The sequence below is a fragment of the Ranitomeya variabilis genome, chromosome 3 (genome assembly GCF_051348905.1).
Source record: "Ranitomeya variabilis isolate aRanVar5 chromosome 3, aRanVar5.hap1, whole genome shotgun sequence".
NCBI classification, from domain to species: domain Eukaryota; kingdom Metazoa; phylum Chordata; class Amphibia; order Anura; family Dendrobatidae; genus Ranitomeya; species Ranitomeya variabilis.
In genome coordinates, this window is record NC_135234.1 from 692836950 (window position 1) to 692860385 (window position 23436).

The following is a 23436-nucleotide window of genomic DNA, read 5'->3' on the forward strand; positions in this document are numbered from 1 at the left end:
TGTTTTCTCCGAAATCATCCCCAGGTTCATTTGGTCTACGAAAGAACTTTCTTTTCTTGAAAGAATTCGGAAAAGAGTCAACAGAAGTATGTGTAAATTTTTACCAATGATTAATGGCTTCTCTTTTAGACATGCCGAGCTGGAAGGTTTTTTACCGGGTTTATACCGAAACGATTTAGTCCATCTCTCTGACATAGGTTTGGACATTTTTAATTTAGACCTTCAGACAATAGTGGAAAGATGGCTGTGCTTTGGTGGGGGGGCCAGGTCTCTTTGAGTCCTGGCTTATGGAAAATCGCCCTTCGGGTGGATTGGTTACATCGTGATTAATTTGTCGGTTATTTAAGAGTTAATAATTTAAAGATGGATTAATGTGTGATATGAATTTTAAAGTTACTCAAAATAAATGACACGGCCATTTCTTCCACTTATTGTCTCTGGTCTCTTTATTGAATGAATGGGCCTTGTGGGGCCATGTTAGCCCTCCCCCGTCCATAATTTTACATTATAGGGGGGGTCTCATGGCCTCACAGGCTCTGAAATTAAGCTGGTTAGGTTTTTATAAGCAATATTTAAACTTTGTGATTCCTGAGGTAAGCTTTGGCTAATTAAGCCAAGAGCAAGTTTTACCCGGTTTTATCCTTGAATTTGGCGGTTAAATTCAAGTATTTTCATTGGTGGTTCATAGTTTTGCGGGCTTTTTGTGAAGGTATAAAAGCCCTGCAGTTTGAATTTCCTGTCATTCAACGGTTATCCTGGAAGAACCGAAGATCCCGCCCACCCTTCCCCTTTTTATGGTTATTCCCTGTCGTGTTCATTTATTTCGTGAGGAAAATCGCCCTTCGGGTGGATTGGTTACATCGTGATTAATTTGTCGGTTATTTAAGAGTTAATAATTTAAAGATGGATTAATGTGTGATATGAATTTTAAAGTTACTCAAAATAAATGACACGGCCATTTCTTCCACTTATTGTCTCTGGTCTCTTTATTGAATGAATGGGCCTTGTGGGGCCATGACACGTAACTCCATAAATGTTGGAAGAAAATGGCCGTGGCGTTTATTTTGAGTTACGTAAAAGATTATATTTTACTCCAATAACCGACAATCAAACCAATTTGAATAAATAAATTAATACTACTCCAATTCATTACCACATCCTCCCGAATTCAACGGGCGATTCTCCCAAACGCCTCACCTTGAAAAGGTGAGGCACCCCCAAAACGCCAGAGCCATTTTTCAATAATTGACTGGAAATCCAAATTCAGAATATCCAGTCCCACATCTGATAAGTGAACCAGGTCCCCCCTGTACATATACCCCAAAGAAATATTTACTGACAAATCAGTCATTATTTTTGATCAAATTCATTTTATTTTTAAAAAGGACATAACACAACAAATTTATTAAAAAGTTTTTTCTGTTTTTGAATAAATATAAAAAATGTAAACTGTATGTGAGGGGGCTGGGGCACACAAGAATTGATTGGCAAAATTAATAATAATAACATCAAGTACAAGTGTGATCAAAACATAAAATATATATATATATCAATATTTTAAATACAATTATTAACCGGCCATTATATATATTCACAATGAAATACACAAAAGAATAAAGCCAAAATTTGTACAAATTACATAAATGTATACACCTAATTGATATATAATTGGTGACATAAGATGAAGAAAGTGTACTTATAAAAAATAAATAATAAAATAAAAAATAAATAAAAAAGTGTGTATAATAGTGAGTGGACAAAATAAATACCCAATATAATGCTATCACAATGTGAAAAAATAAGTGTAACGATAATGATAACAATGTAGTATGTGTCAATAATTTAAATAATATATGCATATATACCCATATATATATAGTGATAAAAATAAAAAATCAAATGTGAGCACAAAAAAATCAATCAATTTGAAATTTGTATACAAAATTTCTAATAAAAGTGCAGATAATGTAATCGTGTAACACAGAAAAAATATATATAAATACGACCAATTAATAAAATAATGTGACCAATTATATATCTATAATCCAGATTTAATATGGATATGACCTGATCCCATATAAATCCTCCAGATACTGGGGATACGTAATTTGCCAGTGTATATATCTCTAATAATTTTGACAAGCTATTGCATCCGTGCATATAAATGTAGAGCATACACAAAAATCAGCCGTATCTTTACCAACCAATAATGCGTGCCGCAGCCCCTGCACACACCACTCCAACGCGCGTTTCGCACCTGCTTCGTCAGGGAGTGGCGTGTGTAGGGTGCGACCGCATTATATAATGGCCCCACAGCTGCAAAATATTAAAAATAAGGGGACGCCATAATTACATGGCGCCGTAACAGAGCACACGCGCATCACCGCCGCTGGAGCCGGAAACCGGAAGCGCGTCACCGAGTGCGGCCGAAGGTCACAGTCAATGACGCACCGAGCCCCCGGCACCAGGACGGAGTGCACGCATGCGCTGCTCGGCTCACAGCGTACCCGCAGCCATTTTATTTGAGGGAAAACTATAGGGCATGAATTGAACTTAGGAGAGTATGATTATTGGACCATAATGAATAAAGACAATTTATTGTAATATCTCACTTTTGCATGTAAGAAACAATCTTAATATCAATACAAAATATATAAATATACAAAAATAACATTTAACCCATGCTATATTAATAAATTAATGCAAACTATAAATTATATACAAACTATAAATTATATACAAATCACCATTCATCAATTATCACCATATATTCCGTCCTTTCTGGGACGCGATGATGCCGGATGTGTTAACTGTACACATCCGGGATCATCGCACCCTCCCATAGGGCCCTGTGATATGCCTTGTGGGGACGCAGCGTCCCCGCAAGGCATACGGACATGCTGCGATCTGAAAAGACGCGCAGCATGTCCAGAGTCGCAGGGAAGACGGATGCGTGTTTCCACGCATAGTGGAGACGGGATTTCATAAAATCCCCTCCACTATGCTGGAACATCTGGACGCTGCGTGTTTGACGCTGCAGCTCTGCGCAGCGTCAAACACGCAGCGTTAACTGACCGTGGACACATACAGAAAATTGTTTTTTCTTAAAAAGACATAAGCTGCTTTTCGCTGAGGGTTTGGCTGCTGCCACCACTGATGGGACAGGCAATAACATATTTTCCAGAGGAAAAATGTATCTTTGTAATGTCAGGCAATATTCACATTTTTATTTTTTGTACTAATGGTTTACAAAATTCTGACGACCTGTGACAGAGCAGGAATGAATGTGTCGCATGTATTTGTCTTGCTACATTAATTAAGGGATGTGCTCCTCAGACCCCCTGGAGACTTCACAACCCTGGATCTGACCTAAATCACAGGACAATAAAACCTCACCCTCCTTATCAATGAACTGCTGCAATAACGGCCAGTTCTGTTCTGTAGAATATGGGACTTTTCACATTTTGTGTCTCACTTAGGCCGGCCTCACACTAGCGAGTTTTACGGACGTATGAGCGCATAAACTACGTCCGTAAAACTCGCAAAATAAACTGCACAATTATTCTCAATGGGGCTGCTCCTATTAGCCGTATATTACGGTTCAGTATTATACGGCTTTCTACGGCCGTACAAAATCGCAGCATGCTGCGTTTGTCACCGTATTGCGCAAAAAAATCGCCAATGAAAGTCTATGGGGGGGAGAAAAATACGGATTCCACACTGACCAGCAGTGTGACTTGCGAGAAATACGCAGCGGTGTTAGTGAAAAGTCGGTAATTCAATTGCCGGCTTTTCATTTCTCCTGCACAAACCCGACATGATATGAGACATGGTTTTCATACAGTAAACCATCTCATATCCCCTTTTTTTTTGCATATTCCACACTACTAATGTTAGTAGTGTGTATGTGCAAAATTTCAGCGCTGTAGCTGCTGAAATAAAGGGTTAAATGGCGGAAAAAATTGGCGTGGGCTCCCGCGCAATTTTCTCCGCCAGAATGGTAAAGCCAGTGACCGAGGGCAGATATTAATAGCCAGGAGAGGGTCCATGGTTATTGGCCCCCCCGTGGCTACAAACATCTGCCCCCAGCCACCCCAGAAAAGGCACATCTGGAAGATGCGCCTATTCTGGCACTTGGCCACTCTCTTCCCACTCCCTGTAGCGGTGGGATATGGGGTAATGAAGGGTTAATGCCACCTTGCTATTGGAAGGTGACATTAAGCCAGATTAATAATGGAGAGGCGTCAATTATGACACCTATCCATTATTAATCCAATTGTTTGAAAGGGTTAAAAAAACACACACACACATGATTTAAAAGTATTTTAATGAAATAAACACAGCGGTTGTTGTAATAATTTATTGTTCTCTCAATCCATCAGGAACACCCTCGCTTGGAAAAATAAGAAACGCACAAGATACATACCTTCTGATGTCCGATCACGTCCAACGAGGTAATCCATCTGAAGGGGTTAACTAATATTACAGGCAGGAGCCCTGCTAAATGCAGCTGTGCTCCGTGCCTGTAATCCGCGGCGAATGAATGAAATGTAGGTCATTGACCTACATTTCCTTCAGTCGCGGTGATGCGCCCCCTGGTGGATGTCCTCATATGACCTGGAGCGTGGGAAAAAGTTCCCAGGCTGCAGTTCATGAGAACATCCAGCAGAGGGCGCCTCACCGCGACTGAAGGAAATGTAGGTCAATGACCTACATTTCATTCATTCGCCGCGGATTACAGGCACGGAGCACAGCTGCATTTAGCAGGGCTCCTGCCTGTAATATTAGTTAACCCCTTCAGATGGATTACTTCGTGGGACGAGACGGTTCACCAGAAGGTATGTATCTTGTGCGTTTCTTATTTTTCCAAGCGAGGGTGTTCCTGATGGATTGAGAGAGCAATAAATTATTACAACAACCGCTGTGTTTATTTCATTAAAATACTTTTAAATCATGTGTGTGTGTGTTTTTTTAACCCTTTCAAACAATTGGATTAATAATGGACAGGTGTCATAATTGACGCCTCTCCATTATTAATCTGGCTTAATGTCACCTTCCAATAGCAAGGTGGCATTAACCCTTCATTACCCCATATCCCACCGCTACAGGGAGTGGGAAGAGAGTGGCCAAGTGCCAGAATAGGCGCATCTTCCAGATGTGCCTTTTCTGGGGTGGCTGGGGGCAGATGTTTGTAGCCACGGGGGGGCCAATAACCATGGACCCTCTCCTGGCTATTAATATCTGCCCTCAGTCACTGGCTTTACCATTCTGGTGGAGAAAATTGCGCGGGAGCCCACGCCAATTTTTTCCGCCATTTAACCCTTTATTTCAGCAGCTACAGCGCTGAAATTTTGCACATACACACTACTAACATTAGTAGTGTGGAATATGCAAAAAAAAGGGGATATGAGATGGTTTACTATATGTAAACCATGTCTCATATCCTGTCGGGTTTGTGCAGGAGAAATGAAAAGCCGGCAATTGAATTACCGGCTTTTAACACATATCGCGCTGAATGAAATCTAAATACAGAATATATATATATGTGTCTCAATGACATATATATATATATATATATATATATATATATATATACTGTCTATATGTTTTAATGAACATTTGAGCACATAAATCCATTAGATGTCGGTTTTGCAAGCCTGCACGAAAATCTCGCAGTACGGATGCCATACGGATTACATACGGAGGATGCCATGCGCAAAATACGCTGACACACCCTGACTACGGATCACTATTTTGGGAACATTTCTCCGTATTACGGCCGTAGTACGGACGTATAATACGTGGCGTATTGTCTTACGTCCAGTGTGAGGCCGGCCTTAGGCTACGTTCACATTTGCGTTGTGTGGCGCAGCGTCGACGACGCAACGCATGCAAAACGCAGCTTTTTGTGACGCATGCGTCCAATTTTGGCATGATTTTTGGCGCCCAAAAAATGCAACATGCAGCATCCTGTGCGCCCTGATGCTTGCGCCAAAAATGACGCATGCGTCACAAAACGCAAGCCAACGCATGTCCATCCATGCGCCCCCATGTTAAATATAGGGACGCATGCGCCGCTATGCGTCGCCGAACCTGCGCCCTACGCAACGCAAATGTGAGCGTAGCCTAAGATGAATAAAACCTGGGCGAGCACAGCACTGAGAAGTGAGAACAAATCCTCCCGTTCTCCTGGATGAGAGTGGGAGCGCTGTCTGTATCCACTGCTGTAAGCGTCCTCCTATACTGAGCCTGGTAGAGAGCGGAGGAGACGCCGCTACAATCATTCTTACACTTCTCCTTTAAAAGGGTATCAACCACTGATGACTCTCACATTTTAATATTTTACTAATTTCTTTTTTTTTTAAAGAAAAATGTAGACAATTACTGTATACTGTTTATTTACCACCCTGGTGCAGCATGCTGTAACAACCTGATGCACGCTGCCAGTAATGGAGCCTCGTTCAGTGTGCCCTAATTCAGCCTCTTCTCAACTGGGAATTATTGTTGGGGGGGAACATGAGGGGAGCATCAAATGAAGGTCGTGGTGGAGGTGTACCTGCTACAAGGAGATGACATGGCTGATCTGTGCCAGTTACGTGTCTACATCAAACACGTTCCTCTGGTGCATGCAGTCCACAGGATGTTGTGCCCCATATCCTAGGCTCGAGCACCGCTGGATGGATCGTGAGGCAAGAACATGTGCAGGTGGTGTTAGATTGGATGGCTGAGAGCACCTCCAGGTCCTTCCACTGGGTCCACGCGCAGAGTTTTCACCTGAGGACCTTGGACGTCTTTCTTCCACCTCATCCCCTTGCAAATCGGCCAAGCACTATCAGCCCAAAGTCATGAAGCATCTCCTCTGATTTTTTTTTTTTAACATTTTCTTAGCCTGAGCACCACCTGCATCTGAGTTCTAAGTACGAGCTGCAGTAGAGCAGACACCTTAAAAACATGACAGATGTGAGCTTTCCTCCTGCTCCCTCTTCTGCTGCGGTCTTGACCTCTTCATCCAGCTCACGAACAACAGCCTACCCGCAAAGACAAGATGTGACCGCACCACCACCAGCAGTGTCACTGAGCATCTCAACCCCGTCCCATGGAAGTGTTCATCTCTCCAGCACCCAAACCACATGGAGAACGTGTGTGTACGAGGTGTACGGAGCGGAGCCGTGAGTGTATGAGGTGTACGGAGCAGAGCCGAGTGTATGAGGTGTACGGAGCGGAGCCGTGTGTATGAGGTGTACGGAGCGGAGCCGTGTGTATGAGGTGTACGGAGCGGAGCCGTGTGTATGAGGTGTACAGAGCGGAGCCGTGTGTATGAGGTGTACGGAGCGGAGCCGTGTGTGTATGAGGTGTACGGAGCGGAGCCGTGTGTGTATGAGGTGTATGGAGCGGAGCCGTGTGTGTATGAGGTGTACGGAGCGGAGCGGAGCCGTGTGTGTATGAGGTGTACGGAGCGGAGCCGTGAGTGTATGAGGTGTATGGAGCGGAGCCATGTGTGCAAGGTGTATGGAGCGGAGCCGCGTGTGTATGAGGTGTAACTATGTGTGGCCATTATATTTTTACGTAATATCATGTGCGCCACAAACTTTGTCCCTATTTCCCTTCTTCAAAAGTTGGGAGGTATGATGGTTCCGCTTCCATCCTGGTCAGGTCAGGGTTAACTTTAGTTCGCTTCTCTTTGGTACTGGGGCAGCTATTTAATGTTGGCAGTTCCTGGGTCTGGTATTGGTGATACTTCGGTGAAAAATGTAAAGGGGTCTGAATACTTTCCGTACCCACTGTAATCCCCATAGATTTCTAGCCTCCTAGTAGTCTGGCTGATTATCCTCATACTCCAGTCACATTATTAAATGCAAAATGCGTGGGAATTTCATTGATCTCAGCAGTAATGGGACACAATGTAAATAGTTATAGAAAAATATTAAAAAAAATAAACTAACCCTAAGTAAAACTAAAATGCAATAACGGGCTATGAAAAGATTATATCTGCACTAAAATGGTATAATTAAAAACGTCAGCTTGGCCTGCAAAAGATAAGCCCTCACCCAACCCGAGATCACGAAAAATGGAGGCACTACTGATCTCGGAATACGACACAATTTTTTTTTTTTTTTTTAACAAACTGGATTTTTTTTCACCACTAAATTAAAAAATAATCTAGACATGTTAGGTGTCTATGAACTCGTAATGACCTGGAGAATCATAATGGCAGGTCAGTTTTAGCATCTGGTGAACACGGTAAAAAAAAAAGACCAAGAATAGTTGTGGAATTGCACTTTTTTTGCAATTTCACCGCACTTTCACCCGTGTTTGAGTACACAATAGATTATACCAATGCTGATGTTCAAAAGTACAACTTGTCCCGCAAAAAGCATATCCTCAGATGGCCATGTTGATGAAGAAATTTAAAAGTTAAGGGTCTGGAAAGAAGGGGAGTAGAAAACAGAAAAGCAAAAACAAAAATGAGCTGCGGCACGAAGGGGTTAAAGCAATGACTTGTGCTCTTAACAAGTTTTTATACATTTCATCCCAGTCCAGCTAACCCCTATCCATAGAGAGACAGCTGGTATTGTATGGTCTGCCAGGGGTAAGGCTACTTTCACACTAGCGTCATACTCGGCCCGTCGCAGTGCGTCAGGCCGAGGTTACTGACGCTAGCAGTGAATGCGCCGCACAACGGGGGCAGCGGATGCTGTTTTTCCACGCATCCGCTGACCCATTTTGAGGTGCGGGGAGGTGGGGGCGGAGTTCCGGCCGCGCATGCGCGGTCGGAAATGGCGGTCCATCGCCGGCAAAAAACGTTACACGGAACGTTTTTTGCAGCCGACGGTCCGCCACGCCACAACACGGCGCAACCGTCGTACGACGGTTGCGACGTGTGGCAATGCGTCGCAAATGCGTCGCTAATGTTAGTCAATGGTGAAAAAACGCATCCTGCAAGCACTTTTGCGGGATGCGTTTTTTCGCCAAAATGACGCATTGCAAAAACGCTAGTGTGAAAGTAGCCTAACATAACTAGTCTTCTTATATTAGACCCCTTGCCATGTTCGGCTTTATGACCTCACAGAAGCGTTGTCCAGGAGTCATGAAATGTTCCGCAAGAACGGTCAGTGCGAGGCAAGCAGAGAGAGAGAAGAGAGCTGAGCACTGTTCCACAGCGAGTTGTTACTTTTTTCTTTAATTGTATTGTTTTGTTGTTTTTTTTTAAACTTTTTTTGGGGATTGTTTTTTTTACCATCTACGCACACTTGTGTGTGTGGAGGGGAAGGCAGCCAAATGGCTGCACCTGTAGCTGGAGGGAAGATCAAACTACGGAGACGTCTCCCACATGTCAGGACATTCCCATACAGCCAGAGGCCTGAACACCACCAAAGGCAATCTGGCTACGCTGATTTCTTTATGGCAGCATTTTATTTTATTGGCGAATTTATGAAAAGCCTGTTTGAAACAGTGGAACTGGAAATGGTCCGACATTTGAATAGTCCACCACCCACTGAACCAGGCCTATATTCGCAGAGTCCATCACCATCTCCACCAACTACAGAAATGCATCAGTTTGAAAACCGGAAAGTGTTTTGAATGCGATTTGAAGGACGCATCAGTGACGAACCAGAGCCAGTGGTTATGAGGAAAGGCCCGACACTCGCCAACACATTAGGTGAGGTAGACCCAACAATGAAGTCGCTCAAGATCCTGTTCAAGAAGAAACCAACTAAAGACCCACCACGTATTAAGGTGACTGCGAAACAAGCCGACAGACCTATGCCATACATGCCAGTCAGTTACGCTGCTAGAGAGAACATGCAAGCGATGCTGATGAGCCCACAGGGAGTACGCCGGAGTTATAGGAGAGATGGGGGCTTCCTTCCTAGTACCAGGAATCTCATGGTAACACAAGCCCCATTCAAACCCCAATAAAGACATGTGACTCCATAAATGTTGGAAGAAAATGGCCGTGGCGTTTATTTTGTGTTGCGTAAAAGATTATATTTTACTCCAATAACCGACAATCAAATCAATTTGAATAAATAAATTAATACTACTCCAATTCATTACCAAATCCACCCGAATTCAACGGGCGATTCTCCCACAAACAAACGCCACGACAGTTAATATTAAAAAACAGAAATTAAGGGAGGGGGGGTGGGGTCTTCTGTCTTCATCGGATGACTGAGCGACAGCTGATGGAACAGCTGATTATATAGAGAAGATTCTTCCCGCACTTTTCCTATAAACCAATCAGAGCTCACAAAAAGTGCGGGAATAAAACCTGTTACAACCAGTTATAACCTGCTCACGCATAGCGCAGCTTACTGAATAATTTAACTCTTTCCACAGAAAACCTCAATACCTCACGAAGCCTATAAAAGCTTAATGTCAGACATTGTATAAAAACCGAGGGGGATATGTGGAGAGGCTGTGTTATCATGCGACCCCCTGTGTATTCTTCAACGGGGGGGCGTCCATGGTAACACAAGCCCCATTCAAACCCCAATAATGACACGTGACTCCATAAATGTTGGAAGAAAATGGCCGTGGCGTTTATTTTGAGTTACGTAAAAGATTATATTTTACTCCAATAACCGACAATCAAACCAATTTGAATAAATAAATTAATACTACTCCAATTCATTACCAAATCCACCCGAATTCAACGGGCGATTCTCCCAAACGCCTCACCTTGAAAAGGTGAGGCCCCCCCAAAACGCCAGAGCCATTTTTCAATAATTGACTGGAAATCCAAATTCAGAATATCCAGTCCCACATCTGATAAGTGAACCAGGTCCCCCCTGTACATATACCCCAAAGAAATATTTACTGACAAATCAGTCATTATTTTTGATCAAATTCATTTTATTTTTAAAAAGGACATAACACAACAAATACCATTACTTTATTAAAAAGTTTTTTCTGTTTTTGAATAAATATAAAAAATGTAAACTGTATGTGAGGGGGCTGGGGCACACAAGAATTGATTGGCAAAATTAATAATAATTACATCAAGTACAAGTGTGATCAAAACATAAAATATATATATATATCTCAATATTTTAAATACAATTATTAACCGGCCATTATATATATTCACAATGAAATACACAAAAGAATAAAGCCAAAATTTGTACAAATAACATAAATGTATACACCTAATTGATATATAATTGGTGACATAAGATGAAGAAAGTGTACTTATAAAAAATAAATAATAAAATAAAAAATAAATAAAAAAGTGTGTATAATAGTGAGTGGACAAAATAAATACCCAATATAATGCTATCACAATGTGAAAAAATAAGTGTAACGATAATGATATCAATGTACTATGTGTCAATAATTTAAATAATATATGCATATATACCCATATATATAGTGATAAAAATCAAAAATCAAATGTGAGCACAAAAAAATCAATCAATTTGAAATTTGTATACAAAATATCTAATAAAAGTGCAGATAATGTAATCGTGTAACACAGAAAAAATATATATAAATACGACCAATTAATAATATAATGTGACCAATTATATATCTATAATCCAGATTTAATATGGATATGACCTGATCCCATATAAATCCTCCAGATACTGGGGATACGTAATTTGCCAGTGTATATATCTCTAATAATTTTGACAAGCTATTGCATCCGTGCATATAAATGTAGAGCATACACAAAAATCAGCCGTATCTTTACCAACCAATAATGCGTGCCGCAGCCCCCGCACACACCACTCCAACGCGCGTTTCGCACCTGCTTCGTCAGGGAGTGGCGTGTGTAGGGTGCGACCGCATTATATAATGGCCCCACAGCTGCAAAATATTAAAAATAAGGGGACGCCATAATTACATGGCGCCGTAACAGAGCACACGCGCATCACCGCCGCTGGAGCCGGAAACCGGAAGCGCGTCACCGAGTGCGGCCGAAGGTCACAGTCAATGACGCACCGAGCCCCCGGCACCAGGACGGAGTGCACGCATGCGCTGCTCGGCTCACAGCGTACCCGCAGCCATTTTATTTGAGGGAAAACTATAGGACATGAATTGAACTTAGGAGAGTATGATTATTGGACCATAATGAATAAAGACAATTTATTGTAATATCTCACTTTTGCATGTAAGAAACAATCTTAATATCAATACAAAATATATAAATATACAAAAATAACATTTAACCCATGCTATATTAATAAATTAATGCAAACTATAAATTATATACAAACTATAAATTATATACAAATCACCATTCATCAATTATCACCATATATTCCGTCCTTTCTGGGACGCGATGATGCCGGATGTGTTAACTGTACACATCCGGGATCATCGCACCCTCCCATAGGGCCCTGTGATATGCCTTGTGGGGACGCAGCGTCCCCGCAAGGCATACGGACATGCTGCGATCTGAAAAGACGCGCAGCATGTCCAGAGTCGCAGGGAAGACGGATGCGTGTTTCCACGCATAGTGGAGACGGGATTTCATAAAATCCCCTCCACTATGCTGGAACATCTGGACGCTGCGTGTTTGACGCTGCAGCTCTGCGCAGCGTCAAACACGCAGCGTTAACTGACCGTGGACACATACCCAAATTGTTTTTTCTTAAAAAGACATAAGCTGCTTTTCGCTGAGGGTTTGGCTGCTGCCACCACTAGAGTTGAGCGACTTTCACTTTTTTAAGATCGAGTCGGGTTTTGTGAAACCCGATTTTGTCCAGAGTCGAGTCGAGTGCAGTCGGCCGATTATCGCTAAAAGTCGGGGATCGACCGAAACACGAAACCCAATGCAAGTCAATGGGGAAGCATAGTCGGCAGTGAGTGGAGGCCAGGAAAACACCTACAGTGCCCATTTTAATGCCAAAAACATCCATTCTTGTTTCTGAAGCTTGTCAATCTTAATTAACTTTATAATAATAGTTGGGCATAGGGAATTGGGGGTCATTTGGCAAATTTGTGGGGGGTAGGGCTGGTTCAAGGTTTTAGTGGGCCCAGGAAACGTGGAATACGTCACGGCGGTGGAGCAGGGAGAGGTAAGTATTTCAACGTTGCAAGTGCTGTGATCCTGAGCAAGCAGGGGGGGCCCACTCGTTCGCATTGGCACTGGCACAGGGCCCCTCAAAGTACGGCGGTGTGTTTGCATGGCGGGGGCGCCTCCCACCAGCAGCGACACTTTTGCGTACGCTGAGGGGCCCTGTGCCAGTGACGTCGCCAATGAGTATGCCCCCCCACCTGATGAAGGAACCTGCACTTTCATCTGCACCTTCCTCTCTGTCCCTGTGTAAGGTGGTATAACATGCGGGAAGGGGAACCTTACTTTCAGCAGGGTCAGATTCTGGCTGTGTAGAGTATAAGGGGAATGTAGTGGTTTAGGTCAATGTACCAGCAGACTCATCTAGCAGTGGCTGGGCAATGGGCAGGATGAGGAGGAAACAGATACAGGGCCAAAGAATAAAGTAGGCTAAATGCAGTTCAAAATTGGTAACAGGACTAAACAGGCGGCATTGCTTTGTTCAGTGGAGTAGCAAACCCAAGAGCAGCAGACACTGTTTCAAGGGCCTAACCACACTAGTAGGCCAAATGCAGTTTAATATCTGATAGTATAGGGCGAAAGCCAGAATGTGGAAGCTCAGCTTTGTTCAGTTGAGGACAACACCAGTTAGGGGCAGACATTCACCTTTAGTAGGCCGGAACAGCCAATTGCATTTTTAAAAATGGTAATTTGGAACAGAAGGTAGAAGCTCAGCTTTATTCAGTTGAGGACAACACCAGGCAGGGGCAGACATTCACCTTTAGTAGGCCGGAACAGCCAATTGCATTTTTAAAAATGGTAATTTGGAACTGAAGGTTGAAGCTCAGCTTTATTCAGTTGAGGACAACACCAGGCAGGGGCAGACAGACACCTTTAGTAGGCCGGAACAGCCAATGGCATTTTTAAAAATGGTAATTTGGAACAGAAGGTAGAAGCTCAGCTTTATTCAGTTGAGGACAACACCAGGCAGGGGCAGACATTCACCTTTAGTAGGCCGGAACAGCCAATTGCATTTTTAAAAATGGTAATTTGGAACTGAAGGTTGAAGCTCAGCTTTATTCAGTTGAGGACAACACCAGGCAGGGGCAGACAGACACCTTTAGTAGGCCGGAACAGCCAATTGCATTTTTAAAAATGGTAATTTGGAACTGAAGGTTGAAGCTCAGCTTTATTCAGTTGAGGACAACACCAGGCAGGGGCAGACAGACACCTTTAGTAGGCCGGAACAGCCAATGGCATTTTTAAAAATGGTAATTTGGAACTGAAGGTTGAAGCTCAGCTTTATTCAGTTGAGGACAACACCAGGCAGGGGCAGACAGACACCTTTAGTAGGCCGGAACAGCCAATTGCATTTTTAAAAATGGTAATTTGGAACAGAAGGTTGAAGCACAGCTTTATTCAGTTGAGGACAACACCAGGCAGGGGCAGACATTCACCTTTAGTAGGCCGGAACAGCCAATTGCATTTTTAAAAATGGTAATTTGGAACTGAAGGTTGAAGCTCAGCTTTATTCAGTTGAGGACAACACCAGGCAGGGGCAGACAGACACCTTTAGTAGGCCGGAACAGCCAATGGCATTTTTAAAAATGGTAATTTGGAACAGAAGGTAGAAGCTCAGCTTTATTCAGTTGAGGACAACACCAGGCAGGGGCAGACATTCACCTTTAGTAGGCCGGAACAGCCAATTGCATTTTTAAAAATGGTAATTTGGAACTGAAGGTTGAAGCTCAGCTTTATTCAGTTGAGGACAACACCAGGCAGGGGCAGACAGACACCTTTAGTAGGCCGGAACAGCCAATGGCATTTTTAAAAATGGTAATTTGGAACTGAAGGTTGAAGCTCAGCTTTATTCAGTTGAGGACAACACCAGGCAGGAGCAGACAGACACCTTTAGTAGGCCGGAACAGCTAATTGCATTTTTAAAAATGGTAATTTGGAACAGAAGGTTGAAGCACAGCTTTGTTCAGTTGAGGACAACACCAGGCAGGGGCAGACAGACACCTTTAGTAGGCCGGAACAGCCAATTGCATTTTTAAAAATGGTAATTTGGAACAGAAGGTAGAAGCACAGCTTTGTTCAGTTGAGGACAACACCAGGCAGGGGCAGACATTCACCTTTAGTAGGCCGGAACAGGCAATTGCATTTTTAAAAATGGTAATTTGGAACTGAAGGTTGAAGCTCAGCTTTATTCAGTTGAGGACAACACCAGGCAGGGGCAGACAGACACCTTTAGTAGGCCGGAACAGCCAATGGCATTTTTAAAAATGGTAATTTGGAACAGAAGGTAGAAGCTCAGCTTTATTCAGTTGAGGACAACACCAGGCAGGGGCAGACAGACACCTTTAGTAGGCTGGAACAGCCAATTGCATTTTTAAAAATGGTAATTTGGAACAGAAGGTTGAAGCACAGCTTTGTTCAGTTGAGGACAACACCAGGCAGGGGCAGACAGACACCTTTAGTAGGCCGGAACAGCCAATGGCATTTTTAAAAATGGTAATTTGGAACAGAAGGTAGAAGCTCAGCTTTATTCAGTTGAGGACAACACCAGGCAGGGGCAGACATTCACCTTTAGTAGGCCGGAACAGCCAATTGCATTTTTAAAAATGGTAATTTGGAACTGAAGGTTGAAGCTCAGCTTTATTCAGTTGAGGACAACACCAGGCAGGGGCAGACAGACACCTTTAGTAGGCTGGAACAGCCAATGGCATTTTTAAAAATGGTAATTTGGAACAGAAGGTAGAAGCTCAGCATTATTCAGTTGAGGACAACACCAGGCAGGGGCAGACATTCACCTTTAGTAGGCCGGAACAGCCAATGGCATTTTTAAAAATGGTAATTTGGAACAGAAGGTAGAAGCTCAGCTTTATTCAGTTGAGGACAACACCAGGCAGGGGCAGACAGACACCTTTAGTAGGCCGGAACAGCCAATTGCATTTTTAAAAATGGTAATTTGGAACTGAAGGTTGAAGCTCAGCTTTATTCAGTTGAGGACAACACCAGACAGGGGCAGACAGACACCTTTAGTAGGCCGGAACAGCCAATGGCATTTTTAAAAATGGTAATTTGGAACAGAAGGTAGAAGCTCAGCATTATTCAGTTGAGGACAACACCAGGCAGGGGCAGACATTCACCTTTAGTAGGCCGGAACAGCCAATTGCATTTTTAAAAATGGTAATTTGGAACTGAAGGTTGAAGCTCAGCTTTATTCAGTTGAGGACAACACCAGACAGGGGCAGACAGACACCTTTAGTAGGCCGGAACAGCCAATTGCATTTTTAAAAATGGTAATTTGGAACAGAAGGTTGAAGCACAGCTTTGTTCAGTTGAGGACAACACCAGGCAGGGGCAGACATTCACCTTTAGTAGGCCGGAACAGCCAATTGCATTTTTAAAAATGGTAATTTGGAACAGAAGGTTGAAGCACAGCTTTGTTCAGTTGAGGACAACACCAGGCAGGGGCAGACAGACACCTTTAGTAGGCCGGAACAGCCAATGGCATTTTTAAAAATGGTAATTTGGAACAGAAGGTAGAAGCTCAGCATTATTCAGTTGAGGACAACACCAGGCAGGGGCAGACATTCACCTTTAGTAGGCCGGAACAGCCAATGGCATTTTTAAAAATGGTAATTTGGAACAGAAGGTAGAAGCTCAGCTTTATTCAGTTGAGGACAACACCAGGCAGGGGCAGACAGACACCTTTAGTAGGCCGGAACAGCCAATTGCATTTTTAAAAATGGTAATTTGGAACAGAAGGTAGAAGCTCAGCATTATTCAGTTGAGGACAACACCAGGCAGGGGCAGACATTCACCTTTAGTAGGCCGGAACAGCCAATGGCATTTTTAAAAATGGTAATTTGGAACAGAAGGTAGAAGCTCAGCTTTATTCAGTTGAGGACAACACCAGGCAGGGGCAGACAGACACCTTTAGTAGGCCGGAACAGCCAATTGCATTTTTAAAAATGGTAATTTGGAACAGAAGGTTGAAGCACAGCTTTGTTCAGTTGAGGACAACACCAGGCAGGGGCAGACAGACACCTTTAGTAGGCCGGAACAGCCAATTGCATTTTTAAAAATGGTAATTTGGAACAGAAGGTAGAAGCTCAGCATTATTCAGTTGAGGACAACACCAGGCAGGGGCAGACATTCACCTTTAGTAGGCCGGAACAGCCAATTGCATTTTTAAAAATGATAATTTGGAACAGAAGGTTGAAGCACAGCTTTATTCAGTTGCAGCTTCTTGGCAATAATATAAAGAAGACGCGACAGGACAACACTCGGTGGATGCCATATCTGTGTTTTCAATGAAAAAAAACCTTTCAGTTAACTACTTGCAGGAGAAAGTTTTTGTAGCTGGTGGCCAATTTTTGTACTGTACCAGTTTTTTGTTGTATGTGTTTTTGTTTTTAATGTTAAAATGTCTGCATTTGATATCTCTCCAGTATTTTCTTTTTTATAAGCAAAATACTGCAGTTTTACATCGGTTACATGGATACACGGGCAGGCAGCTTGGTGGTCAGTGGAGGAGTATTTAAAGTAGGGACCGCAGACAGGCTATCAAAGGCCTAAAATAACAAACAATAGGCTCATGGCAGTTTTACATCGGTTACATGGATACACAGGCAGCTTGGTGGTCAGTGGAGGAGTATTTAAAGTAGGGACCGCAGACAGGCTATCAAAGGCCTAAAATAACAAACAATAGGCTTATGGCAGTTTGACATCGGTTACATGGATACACGGGCAGGCAGCTTGGTGGTCAGTGGAGGAGTATTTAAAGTAGGGACCGCAGACAGGCTATCAAAGGCCTAAAATAACAAACAATAGGCTTATGGCAGTTTTACATCGGTTACATGGATGCACAGGCAGCTTGGTGGTCAGTGGAGGAGTATTTAAAGTAGGGACCGCAGACAGGCTATCAAAGGCCTAAAATAACAAACAATAGGCTTATGGCAGTTTGACATCGGTTACATGGATACACGGGCAGGCAGCTTGGTGGTCAATGGAGGAGTATTTAAAGTAGGGACCGCAGACAGGCTATCAAAGGCCTAAAATAACAAACAATAGGCTTATGGCAGTTTTACATCGGTTACATGGATACACAGGCAGCTTGGTGGTCAGTGGAGGAGTATTTAAAGTAGGGACCGCAGACAGGCTATCAAAGGCCTAAAATAACAAACAATAGGCTTATGGCAGTTTTACATCGGTTACATGGATACACGGGCAGGCAGCTTGGTGGTCAGTGGAGGAGTATTTAAAGGAGGGACCGCAGACAGGCTATCAAAGGCCTAAAATAACAAACAATAGGCTCATGGCTGTTTTACATCGGTTACATGGATACACGGGCAGGCAGCTTGGTGGTCAGTGGAGGAGTATTTAAAGTAGGGACCGCAGACAGGCTATCAAAGGCCTAAAATAACAAACAATAGGCTTATGGCAGTTTTACATCGGTTACATGGATACACAGGCAGCTTGGTGGTCAGTGGAGGAGTATTTAAAGTAGGGACCGCAGACAGGCTAGCAAAGGCCTAAAATAACAAACAATAGGCTTATGGCAGTTTGACATCGGTTACATGGATACACGGGCAGGCAGCTTGGTGGTCAATGGAGGAGTATTTAAAGTAGGGACCGCAGACAGGCTATCAAAGGCCTAAAATAACAAACAATAGGCTTATGGCAGTTTTACATCGGTTACATGGATACACAGGCAGCTTGGTGGTCAGTGGAGGAGTATTTAAAGTAGGGACCGCAGACAGGCTATCAAAGGCCTAAAATAACAAACAATAGGCTTATGGCAGTTTTACATCGGTTACATGGATACACAGGCAGCTTGGTGGTCAGTGGAGGAGTATTTAAAGTAGGGACCGCAGACAGGCTATCAAAGGCCTAAAATAACAAACAATAGGCTTATGGCAGTTTGACATCGGTTACATGGATACACGGGCAGGCAGCTTGGTGGTCAATGGAGGAGTATTTAAAGTAGGGACCGCAGACAGGCTATCAAAGGCCTAAAATAACAAACAATAGGCTTATGGCAGTTTTACATCGGTTACATGGATACACAGGCAGCTTGGTGGTCAGTGGAGGAGTATTTAAAGTAGGGACCGCAGACAGGCTATCAAAGGCCTAAAATAACAAACAATAGGCTTATGGCAGTTTTACATCGGTTACATGGATACACGGGCAGGCAGCTTGGTGGTCAGTGGAGGAGTATTTAAAGTAGGGACTGCAGACAGGCTATCAAAGGCCTAAAATAACAAACAATAGGCTTATGGCAGTTTTACATCGGTTACATGGATACACGGGCAGGCAGCTTGGTGGTCAGTGGAGGAGTATTTAAAGTAGGGACCGCAGACAGGCTATCAAAGGCCTAAAATAACAAACAATAGGCTTATGGCAGTTTTACATCGGTTACATGGATACACAGGCAGCTTGGTGGTCAGTGGAGGAGTATTTAAAGTAGGGACCGCAGACAGGCTATCAAAGGCCTAAAATAACAAACAATAGGCTTATGGCAGTTTTACATCGGTTACATGGATACACGGGCAGGCAGCTTGGTGGTCAGTGGAGGAGTATTTAAAGGAGGGACCGCAGACAGGCTATCAAAGGCCTAAAATAACAAACAATAGGCTCATGGCTGTTTTACATCGGTTACATGGATACACGGGCAGGCAGCTTGGTGGTCAGTGGAGGAGTATTTAAAGTAGGGACCGCAGACAGGCTATCAAAGGCCTAAAATAACAAACAATAGGCTTATGGCAGTTTTACATCGGTTACATGGATACACGGGCAGGCAGCTTGGTGGTCAGTGGAGGAGTATTTAAAGTAGGGACCGCAGACAGGCTATCAAAGGCCTAAAATAACAAACAATAGGCTTATGGCAGTTTTACATCGGTTACATGGATACACGGGCAGGCAGCTTGGTGTTCAGTGGAGGAGTATTTAAAGTAGGGACCGCAGACAGGCTATCAAAGGCCTAAAATAACAAACAATAGGCTTATGGCAGTTTGACATCGGTTACATGGATACACGGGCAGGCAGCTTGGTGGTCAGTGGAGGAGTATTTAAAGTAGGGACCGCAGACAGGCTATCAAAGGCCTAAAATAACAAACAATAGGCTTATGGCAGTTTTACATCGGTTACATGGATACACAGGCAGCTTGGTGGTCAGTGGAGGAGTATTTAAAGTAGGGACCGCAGACAGGCTATCAAAGGCCTAAAATAACAAACAATAGGCTTATGGCAGTTTTACATCGGTTACATGGATACACGGGCAGGCAGCTTGGTGGTCAGTGGAGGAGTATTTAAAGTAGGGACCGCAGACAGGCTATCAAAGGCCTAAAATAACAAACAATAGGCTTATGGCAGTTTTACATCGGTTACATGGATACACGGGCAGGCAGCTTGGTGTTCAGTGGAGGAGTATTTAAAGTAGGGACCGCAGACAGGCTATCAAAGGCCTAAAATAACAAACAATAGGCTTATGGCAGTTTTACATCGGTTACATGGATACACAGGCAGCTTGGTGGTCAGTGGAGGAGTATTTAAAGTAGGGACCGCAGACAGGCTATCAAAGGCCTAAAATAACAAACAATAGGCTTATGGCAGTTTTACATCGGTTACATGGATACACGGGCAGGCAGCTTGGTGGTCAGTGGAGGAGTATTTAAAGTAGGGACCGCAGACAGGCTATCAAAGGCCTAAAATAACAAACAATAGGCTCATGGCTGTTTTACATCGGTTACATGGATACACGGGCAGGCAGCTTGGTGGTCAGTGGAGGAGTATTTAAAGTAGGGACCGCAGACAGGCTATCAAAGGCCTAAAATAACAAACAATAGGCTTATGGCAGTTTTACATCGGTTACATGGATACACGGGCAGGCAGCTTGGTGGTCAGTGGAGGAGTATTTAAAGTAGGGACCGCAGACAGGCTATCAAAGGCCTAAAATAACAAACAATAGGCTTATGGCAGTTTTACATCGGTTACATGGATACACGGGCAGGCAGCTTGGTGGTCAGTGGAGGAGTATTTAAAGTAGGGACCGCAGACAGGCTATCAAAGGCCTAAAATAACAAACAATAGGCTTATGGCAGTTTTACATCGGTTACATGGATACACGGGCAGGCAGCTTGGTGTTCAGTGGAGGAGTATTTAAAGTAGGGACCGCAGACAGGCTATCAAAGGCCTAAAATAACAAACAATAGGCTTATGGCAGTTTTACATCGGTTACATGGATACACGGGCAGGCAGCTTGGTGGTCAGTGGAGGAGTATTTAAAGTAGGGGCCGCAGACAGGCTATCAAAGGCCTAAAATAACAAACAATAGGCTTATGGCAGTTTTACATCGGTTACATGGATACACAGGCAGCTTGGTGGTCAGTGGAGGAGTATTTAAAGTAGGGACCGCAGACAGGCTATCAAAGGCCTAAAATAACAAACAATAGGCTTATGGCAGTTTTACATCGGTTACATGGATACACGGGCAGACAGCTTGGTGGTCAGTGGAGGAGTATTTAAAGTAGGGACCGCAGACAGGCTATCAAAGGCCTAAAATAACAAACAATAGGCTTATGGCAGTTTTACATCGGTTACATGGATACACAGGCAGCTTGGTGGTCAGTGGAGGAGTATTTAAAGTAGGGACCGCAGACAGGCTATCAAAGGCCTAAAATAACAAACAATAGGCTTATGGCAGTTTTACATCGGTTACATGGATACACGGGCAGGCAGCTTGGTGGTCAGTGGAGGAGTATTTAAAGTAAGGACCGCAGACAGGCTATCAAAGGCCTAAAATAACAAACAATAGGCTTATGGCAGTTTTACATCGGTTACATGGATACACGGGCAGGCAGCTTGGTGGTCAGTGGAGGAGTATTTAAAGTAGGGACCGCAGACAGGCTATCAAAGGCCTAAAATAACAAACAATAGGCTTATGGCAGTTTTACATCGGTTACATGGATACACGGGCAGGCAGCTTGGTGGTCAGTGGAGGAGTATTTAAAGTAGGGACCGCAGACAGGCTATCAAAGGCCTAAAATAACAAACAATAGGCTTATGGCAGTTTGACATCGGTTACATGGATACACGGGCAGGCAGCTTGGTGGTCAGTGGAGGAGTATTGCAAGGAGTGTCTGTCCCAGTACTCCCAAAATATAAATAGATGTTAATGTCTCGCAAAACAACCCCCCCAAAAAAAATGTGGCATACTTAGGTACAGGGGTGGGCTCATCTGCTGAGTTTCTGACATAGTAATTTGGCAGTAACTATTTAATGGAGCCAATATAGGACACAGACACAGACTACTTTAAGTTGCATCATAGATGTCTACAAATTTGTATTGTCAGTGCCAGACATTGAATGATGTCAGCGAATAGACTAAAGATTGGTGGAGCTGTGCGACATAATTTTGCACGTGGTAGAGCACAGTTTGAGCTGGGGGAGGGGGGAACTCTCTTGAGGCCGGCGGGACCGCCCCAGGGCCCCTCATGTTACAACGGTGTGTCTGACGTTGGGTGCGCACCACCACCGCCAGAGACACTACATTGTACTATGAGGGACCCAGTAGCAATGCCGACAACCAAAAGCGAGCACACCCACCTCTTCAGACAAACAGCAGTCTCACGGGTGCTTGCGCCAAGTCGCGATACCACGGCCCCGTGTGGGGAGTTTGGCCATTTAGGGAGGTGTAAACATGTCGTATGCTGTACAATCAGCTGCAGCAAATTAGACATTACAAAAGTAATTCACAGGCAAGAGCTTTTCATAGGAAAGCTAGGTGTCGGCTGGGCAAGGTGGGGCAAAAGATTTCGAAATCCAGTTGTGGTTCATTTTAATGAATGTTAGATCGTCAACATTTTGGGTAGCCAGACGAGTCCTTTTTTCGGTTAATATTGAACCTGCAGCACTGAATACTCTTTCTGATAGGACACTTGCTGCCGGGCAAGCAAGCTCCTGCAATGCATATTCTGCCAATTCTGGCCAGGTGTCTAATTTTGATGCCCAGTAATCAAATGGGAATGACGGTTGAGGGAGAACATCGATAAGGGATGAAAAATAGTTAGTAACCATACTGGACAAATGTTGTCTCCTGTCACTTTCAATTGATGCAGCAGTACCTGTCCTGTCTGCGGTCATAGCAAAATCACTCCACAACCTGGTCAGAAAACCCCTCTGTCCAACGCCACTTCTGATGTGTGCACCCCTAACACTCCTAGTCTGTTGCCCCCTTGAGCTCGTGTGAGAACGATCACGTGCGCTGTGTGCTGGGAATGCCTGAAGCAAACGGTCAACAAGAGTTGATTGTTTGGTTGCTAATATTAGTTCCAAGTTCTCATGTGGCATAATATTTTGCAATTTGCCTTTATAGCGTGGATCAAGGAGGCAGGCCAACCAGTAATCGTCATCGTTCATCATTT

The 23436-nt window shown here is 43.7% G+C and overlaps 1 protein-coding gene across 1 annotated transcript in view; it reads right to left on the bottom strand.

The window, feature by feature from the left end:
• Positions 1–23436, bottom strand: part of LOC143817060 (serine/threonine-protein kinase Nek3-like) — an 852762-nt gene that overhangs the window by 635566 nt on the left and 193760 nt on the right. The gene's annotated exons all lie outside the window — the stretch shown is intronic.